Here is an 8,850-nt window from a genome sequence, read left to right on the forward strand (position 1 = left end):
GCCATAAGTCAGAAAGGATCTGATTGTGCTTAGCCCTCTTAGAATGGTAATAATGCCTTTTGAATGCTTTTTTCCTCCAGGTTTCCCAAGATTGCAGAACTGAATTTCTGCCCTTCTCCTTATTATCCTTTTCTTTTCTCCTTGTACGATGGCACACAGCCCTCCGCATGGGGTGATGCTCATCATTCTTCCCTGTGGAGCCTTCACCCTCCACACAAAACCCACTCAGCAGACTATAGCTCTTGCTTGCAAGAGTCTGTTCTTTGCATCATAAACCTACTCAAAGGATATCATTGAACTTTTACCTCTCTCACTGTCTCTTAGAACATTTTCCCTTTTTCATTGTTTGTGACCCTGCCAGATATTTTTCTCCACTCAGGGAATGTTGATCAGCCCCTACCGCTGTTCCTGCAGAAGCCCTTCTCTCGACCTTGTTTTGAACAGAAAAGCATGACTTCTTAGCAAAAGTTCACCTTGGGAGATGAGCATAAAATGCAGCTGGTGGAAAAGTCAATTCTGTGATGAGGGCAACAGCCTATCTCTTATTTCTTGTCCAGTCTATGAAGCTCTGGAACAGCCCACTGTTCAGGGTGCCTTACCTCTTTCTGCTCCAGCCAACCTAGGACTTCTACTTCAGCCATGTAGTCCTCTCTTGGTGACTGCTTCAGCCGGTAGCACGCCAGGGGTTTGATCCATGTTGCTTTGGTTTCTTTTGAATGACTTCAGGTCTGTTGCCTTAAGGAACCATGACTTATGGAGCTTTTTGGATTAGCATCTTGCTCATGGCAGTCATACTCCCTACCCCACCGCCCTTAAAGTGACTTGCCAGTTTATCTTTTCCACATGATGGAAGAAGTGTTCCAGCTTCTCTTTCACATGGTGAGCATGCACCCAGGCCCCAATCCCTCCTCCAGCTGCTTAGAACTACAGTAATGACTGTGTTTTCTTTCTCCTTAAATCCTGTATGGGAGATGTTTGCAGGATTCACTGAATAAACAATAAAAGAATCAATTGACAGGCTAGCCAGGGAGATGGGACAAGATTCTCTTTGGAGATAAGGTGGTACCAGGGTCATCAGAATGATTGAATTTGGCAGAACTACTATACAAAAAAATAAATAAGTAAACCAAAAGATGTTTTCTTTCTCCAATCCCATGAGGAGGTACTGGACTGCAAGGGCTCAGATTCTCACTTCTTGGCTTCCTCCAATTGGGGTCAAGAAAGTGAGTACTTTGTGCACTTAGGTGTGTTTGGGTTTATTGGCAGTTACATTGCATCACTTCTATAGCTCAGGGCTGGGTGAGTCCAGATCTACAGGTAGAAAAGAGCAGCTAGAGACAGGGTATTGTTAACGAGGCTCTAAACTGGCTGCAACCTGGGGGAGGACAGGGAGTCATGGACACCAGTGGCTGCATACACAGTTGTGACCTTCAGGAACTTGAAAGCAGACCTGGTGGGCACCGAGCATTCCCTCAAGCAGGCAAGAGCTGAACTGGAACCACCGCAATATCAGAAAATGACTCTTTGTGGTAGGGTCTCTGTTTCATTGTTTGACCAACTTTGGGTGGGTGGGAAAAGACTTTGCTTTTCTCATGGTGACATCAATTCTGCTTCCACGTCTTCAAAGCTTCTCATTATGCCTCCTTTCTTTTTCTGATTATCATTCTTTTTTGCTTCCCATTCTATGCTTATTTTTTATTTTTTATTATTAAAAATATTTATTTATTTTACAAAGAGAGAGAGAGAGTGTGTGTGTGTGTGCATGTGAATGGGGAGAGGAGCAGAAGGAAAGGGAGAGAGAATCCTGAGCAGACTCTGCACTCAGCAGGAGCTTGACATAGAGCTCCATTTCAAGTCCCTGAGACCGTGACCGGAGCCGAAAATCAAGAGTTGGCCACTCAACCGACTGAGCCACCCAGGCACCCTTCATTCTAATATATTCTATATTATTTTCAAAGTATGAGGTGGAGACAGAGGAGGAAGCATGGTCCAGATAGGTAACTCAGTGTAAAGACCTAATCCTATTTTTGAGCCGGCTTGGAATAGCTTTTTTATGTTTGTCTTTCATCGTGTGCATTTGGACAGAGATCTCTGGAGTCCTGGCACTTGCAGCATGACCTTAAAAGCTTTGAATCAACATCCGCTGGCCCACAGACTCCTTGCCCCATGAGGAGATGTATGGCAGAGAAGCACCAGACAGTGTCGTGTAGAACAATGCATCTCAAACTATATTTGGTGAAGGTCTGTTTCTTTAATATTTATAATGATTTTAGAAATAATATGTAATATTGTGGACCAATAATTTTGTAAAATTCAGTCAAGTGCATAGATGTTGTGGCAATGTCAAGTCATGAAAGTTTCTGAATACTTAGGCTTACTCTCTATATTTCCCTTGCTGCATGAGTGTAACTCATAGTTTCTGGACTGACAACAGGCTGTGAACCACCTATTGAGAAGCGCTGCTCAAAAACCCTCTTCTCTGACTTTAAGAGTAAGGGTTGTCATCTGTGGTTTTAGTAATAAATTCCTTTTTTCACTCAAGCTCATACGGTTTCTATTATTTGCAACCAAAGGAATATAATAACTTATGTAGAAAGTAGCCAGCTTTTTTCTCTATTTTATTTACTTATTTATTTATTTATAGATTTATTTATTTGAGAAAGAGAAAACATGTTGGGGAAAGGGGTAGAGGTAAAGAGCATCCTAAGCAGATTCCACACTCAGCATGGAGCCTGACATGGGGCTCGATCCCACCACCCTGAGCCAAAACCAAGAGTCCGACACTTAACTGAGTAAGCCATCCAGGTGCCCCTCAATGCTCTATTTTAAAGGACTCATGGAGATAACTCACTGGCCCCACCCTTTTATACATGATGCATTTCTTAAACTGTAGACTCTCATCAAGTGATATGATTACACACTGTAATGCATGCTTTTGTTTCCAGAGAGTTAAGATATATTATATCCTTAATTGTATCTGACATCTGACATTTTAGGTAGTCTCCAACAAGATAGTTCTAGATACTATGTATATTCTTTAATTGTATTCTGGGGTGGTTTTGTTTTGTTTTGTTTTGTTTTTAGTGTAATCTCTAAGCTCAACATGGAGCTTGAACTCATGACCCCAGGATCCAGGATCAAGAGTCATCAGCCAGGTGCCCTGTTTTTGCTTTTTGTTTTTTGTTTTTAAATTGTACTGTGTCAATAAGTTAAATCCTTGAGCATCTCATCGAAGGTAAAGATTTTCTGTTTTTGAGACACAACATATTTTTTACCTTTGTATCAACTGTGTTAATTTATGACCCATATGCTATATACAAGTAGTGCATGTACTTCCATTTTTCTGTGTGGAATCATTCATCTTCAATGTTATTCATCAAACAACATATTAGAGTCCATATCTGGTTACGTAGATATATAAATACTTATAAAAAGAAATAGATAAATCTGTCTATCTACCTATTGAATTAATAGTATGAACATATCATGTTCAAAAAAGTGAGGTTATTCAAAAGCTGAATATTGTGGAATTTCATAATAGTATCTAATAAGAAAAGTAAAAAAGAAAATTCAGAAATATTTCATGTAAAATAACTTGAGAATTGTGCTCTAGCATAACTAAATACATGGTGATGTGTATATATGTAAATGAATCAAAGCTTTTTATTCAATTATTTGTCTGCTATCTGCAGAAAATATTCATCCTAGAAGCACATTCCACTTTTGCTCCTCTCCTTCCCTCTTCCAATTCCATCTTCTTTTCTCCCCTCCTCTTTTTACAACCCCTTCTCCCTGTTTCTTTATTTCTTCTGTAATGATTTGCCAATTATCTACTTATGGCTGTACACAGTGCTAAGAGTGAATATGGAAAAGTATAGCAAATGGTCCTTACCATTTGCAAAGTCACTGGGGAGATCAGATACGTACAGCTCTGCAGAGTTAAGCAGCTTCACACGAGTTAAGGAACCAGCTCAAGTATTGTGGTAGAGATAGCAGAAGTAGAGATAGCAGAGGGTAGTATATATAATGGTGTACATAATGAGAAGTGCTCCGATTAGGGACTATGAGTTCGCAGGAGGCAAAGAAAATGTTATCTGAGGACTTGAGGAGCCAGGGAAAGGGTCTCTGAGAAAGCACATTTGGAAGTGAGCCTACAAGGAAAACTAAGACTTGAATTAGCAAGGAAGTCTGGGCAGGAAATTTATGAGATTTAAAAAGGCACCAGGCAAAGCAGCCTGGTATTCTTGGGGTAGAATGTAGGATGATTTGTCTAGACCAGAGAAAAACTACAGACAGGATGTGATTGATCTGGCAGAGAATCAAGAATTGGTTCCTACTATGGACCCATTAATTACCAATCTATTGATCTTGTTCCAACAGGATTCTTAGACTATGGCTCCTTGTTTGGGGTTCTCCAAGGTCAAATATCAGTGCCTTGCTGTATTCCTTGGAATTCATCTCTGCTCTCTACACTTATGAGGCTGTTTACTGCAAATATGTACTTTTGCCTTTGAGCTTTAATCTCCCCCCACCCTGGCCATGTGAGCATGGTTGCTGGTGCAAAGGATAGGCTGGAAGTTTCAGAGTTAAGTTTCTCAATTGATGTCCGATGAGAACTTGGTGGGTACCTATTCCAGATCCTTTGCCCTCCAGTTGGGATAAAACCAGGGTTTGCTTTTGTGTCCCAGGGTTCCCCATCGGGAATGAAATCTAGTGTCCCACAGTGGACATTGTAGTATTGGCCATGCACCATTTATTGACTGCATTCCTTTCCATCTCACTTTCCTACTGTCTTACTGGGGTTTCTCAATGTCCATTCCCAGATGGACTCCTTGCACTTGAATCTTGTGTCTCAGAGTCAAATTCTGGGGAATCCAAATCAACATACCAAGTAACCTCCTTTTCTGCATATTGGTTTCATTAATTGAAAACGGATTCTCTTCTATATGCAGAACACCTCCCCATTGCAAGTCCTTTCAGTAGATAAAAGATGATATGACTTTTGGATCAAATGGAAACACTGATATATTAATTTTTAATGGTAAGTGTTATAATAAAGAATGCCCCCATAGAAGTTTATTTCTCATTCATGGAACACTCCACTGATGTTTTTTTCCAAGCAATCAGGGACCCAGTGTGGCAAAATCTCTGTCACTGACAATTCTGTGTAACTTCTAGGGTTTTTCTAGGGGCCATCTCCATCCTAGTTAGTGGGAAGGAGGAAAGAGCATGTGGGAGAGTGCTCACAGAAGGGTGTGTGTTTCTGCTCAAGCCTGGAATTGGCACACATTCTACTTCTATTCCACATTCTGCTTCAACCAAATTCAGTTACAAGGTCAAATCCAAGTGTAAGGGAGGCAGAAAAATGTTGTCTAGCTGTGTGCCAAAAGAAGAGGACATGGATATTGTTGTACAACCATCTTTGTCAAAATGGACATATTAATTGAATGGATGAGTAAAACAAAAGATAAATATTCCATGTGGGGCTGGGAATGGTGTCTGTCTGGCCCATCATTGTATGCTTAGTGCTTGCAGCATTCTTAACACATTCAAGGCGATAAATACTGGGGTGAATTATGCATGTCTACCAGTTCCTCCCTGGGAGTGTGTAATGAATCTCTACGTATCTCTTATTTCCGTGGTTCCCTTGAGCTCACCTTGGGGTCTGAATTCAGATGACAATGTATTGGGAGCCAGTGAAGTTTCTGTACTGAGGGAGTATCTAGACTATGCTGTCCAAAGGAAGAGAGACTTTTTTTTTTTTTTTCATTTTCCAGGCTTTATTGTTTCAAGTAGGTTTCTCATTTGGAATGGAAGGTCATTTTTAAAAATGTAAAAAATGAAAAAAATGTTTATCTCCTAACAAATGCTATGTGTGCCTCAACTTTTAGGGATGTGGAACATCAAAAAAGCTCCTCCACATGACAGCTGAGATGTTATCATAAAATCACAATAGGGGGAATCTTGCTGGCTCAGTTGGGAGAACATGTGACTGCTTGATCTCGTGGTTGTGAATTCGAGCCCCATGTAGGGTATAGAGATCACTAAAAAATGAACAAACAATAAAAAATACACACAATATTTAGAAACAGAATTTTGATACCTGAAATATAACAAACTTACAAAGCTTTTCCAGTATTTATAAGCTGTTTCTGTGGATTTTTTAGAAATCTTCTAATATTTTAAAACCTTTTATTAATGTAAAAATATATATCAAAAGTCTATGGTTAATGAATTTTCACAAACTGAACACATTTGTGCAGCCAGTGCCAAGATCAAGAAGCAGAATTTGCTATCATCCTGAAAGTTACCCTCACACTTCCTTCTAAGCCCTACTTCCTCTAAAGAGGTAAGTTATAACTTCTTTTAGGTAGCCTAGAATTGCCTGGTTTTTGTACTCAGATGAGTTAAATAATATGCTATATACTCTTCTCTGTTTGGCTTCATGCACTCAAAGTATCTTTGTGAAATTCACTCATGTTTATGTAGTCAGTCCTCACTGCTGTATTATTCAATTATACCATTATTCAAATATACCACCATTTATTATCCACTCTATTGGGATTTTAAAATTATTTTAAATAAAATTTATTTATTTGAGAGAGAGAGAGAAAGAGAGTGAGCATGCACTAGTGGAGGGAAGGAGCAGAGGGAGAAGGAGAGGGAGAAGCAGACTCCTCAATTAGCAGGGAACCCAATGGAGGGCTTGATCCCAGGATCCTGAGACGATGACCTGAGCCAAAGGCAGACACTCAACCGACTGAGCCACCCAGGCTCCCCCTATTATCCATTCTATTGTTAATGAGCTTTTGAGAGGTCTCCATTTTTGGCTACTGCTGGCACTGGTGAATTTTTTTTTTAAAGCGGTGCTTGGTAATGAAATTACTGGACTCTATTAACAGAGCTCTGTTATTGTCAATTATTCCTTTTTCAGTAACTGGATTTATTTTCTGTAAGTCAAATAAATGATGGGTGTAGGTGGGAGTTAGGAAAGGGAACTAAAGGGGAGGCCCTGTGCAGTGCGGAGGTCGCTGGTGTCACCTGCCAGCCGGGGCTCCTGCGCGGGCTGTTGGCTCCCCGCCCCGCGCACCCCGCCCCGCGCACCCCGCCGCAGCTTCAGCACCCTGGCCAGAGCGAGGCTCAGGCTCAGGCTCAGGCTCAGGTCGCCGTGCGTGGGGCTTCGGGAGGAACTGGGCAGCCCTTGCGCTTCTCCCCCAGACCAGCCCTTAGTGAGCCGCCTGGCCCTCTACGTATTGCTCATACGCCGGAGGGGCTGCAGGTCCGGCCACATCCCGACCAGAGCCACCGTGAGAGGCCACCTGGGACCTGAGCAGCTGCCGGGTTGCCTCGAGGCTGCGACGTGGCGGGAGTTCCCGCAGGAGTCCCGAGAAAACCAGGCAGGACACGGGATGACCTGGTCAACACCAGTGCCTCAACTGGGGTCCCCCTGGCCGCTGCCTGCGCCCAGCACCGCCCCGAGGTCATGATCTGCGTCATTTCAAATCCGGTCAACTCCACCATCCCAATTGCAACGGACGTTTTCAAGAAACACGGAGCTTACGACCCCAATAGAATCTGGGGTGACGACCTTGGGCATCGTCAGGGCCACCTCTTCTTTCTTTCTTTCTTTCTTTCTTTCTTTCTTTCTTTCTCTCCTTCTCCTTCTCCTTCTCCTTCTCCTTCTCTTCTCCTTCTCCTTCTTTCTCCTTCTCCTCCTCCTCCTCCTCCTCCTCCTCCTCCTCCTCCTCCTCCTCCTTCTTCTTCTTTTTAAAGAAAACGGCAGCCTGCTTTTATTGATGCACGCATCGACGGACCTGCGATTGGAAGGGGCGGTGTGTTAACATGACACTCGTGGTTAACGCAACGGAAACGTGAGCGCAGGAGATGGCTTTGCAGGGACAGGATGCCTTCATAAGTCAGGGAAACGGACTGCTAGCTGGCTGCCCTCTCATTTCAGGTTCTTCACAAACTCCTCTCCCTTCTTGATGGAGGCCTTCAGCCCGGGGATGGCTTCTGCTATCATCTTCTCTCCAAAAGGGGACACCTTGCCAATGCCTAGATTCTTCTCGATGCCCTTTTTCCCCAGCAGCAACGGTATGGAGAAATAGGCACAGCCTGCTTCCTAGGATTTAACAAAGGAACATTAGACAACTGCTTCCTTCCCGCGGGCCACCACTTTCACTGCAGAACTGAAGTGTGTGGATCCCGTGGGAGTCAACCCTGTCGTCGGGAGCCTTGCCGGGAAGACCATCACCCCCCGATCTCCCAGTGCACCCCCAAGGTGGACCTTCCCCAGGACCCGCTGGCAGCCGTCTCCGGGCGGGTCCAGGAGGCCGGCCTGAGGTGGTGAAGGCCAGAGCTGGGCAGGCTCTGCACCCCTGTCCATGCGTGCGCTGCAGCCGGGCTTGGCTCCTCCCTTGTGGATGCAATGAACGGGAAGGAAGCAGTTGTCCAATGTTCTTTATTAAATCCCAGGAAGCAGGCTGTGCCTGTTTCTCCACATCATTACTGCTGGGGGAAAAGGGCATCAAGAAGAATCTAGGCATTGGCAAGGTGTCCCCTTTTGGAGAGAAGATGATAGCAGAAGCCATCCCCGGGCTGAAGGCCTCCATCAAGAAGGGAGAGGAGTTTGTGAAGAACCTGAAATGAGAGGGCAGCCAGCTGGCGTTCCGTTTCCCTGACTTATGAAGGCATCCTGTTCCTGCAAAGCCATCCCCTGCCCTCATGTTTCCGTTGGGTTAACCACGAGTGTTGTGTTACCATCGCCGCCCCTTCCAATCGCAGGTCCGTCGATGCGTGCATCAATAAAAGCAGGCTGCCGTTTTCTTTTTCAAAGAAAAAAAGAAAGAA

General features: G+C 43.6%; 1 pseudogene; it reads left to right on the forward strand.

Annotated features, from left to right (window-relative positions):
- Positions 1 to 846: 846 nt before the first annotated feature.
- LOC144294255 (malate dehydrogenase, mitochondrial-like) lies at positions 847 to 8,649 on the forward strand (annotated as a pseudogene).
- The last annotated feature ends 201 nt before the right edge of the window (positions 8,650 to 8,850 follow it).

Source organism: Canis aureus, chromosome 22 (assembly GCF_053574225.1).
Source record: "Canis aureus isolate CA01 chromosome 22, VMU_Caureus_v.1.0, whole genome shotgun sequence".
Lineage (NCBI taxonomy): Eukaryota > Metazoa > Chordata > Mammalia > Carnivora > Canidae > Canis > Canis aureus.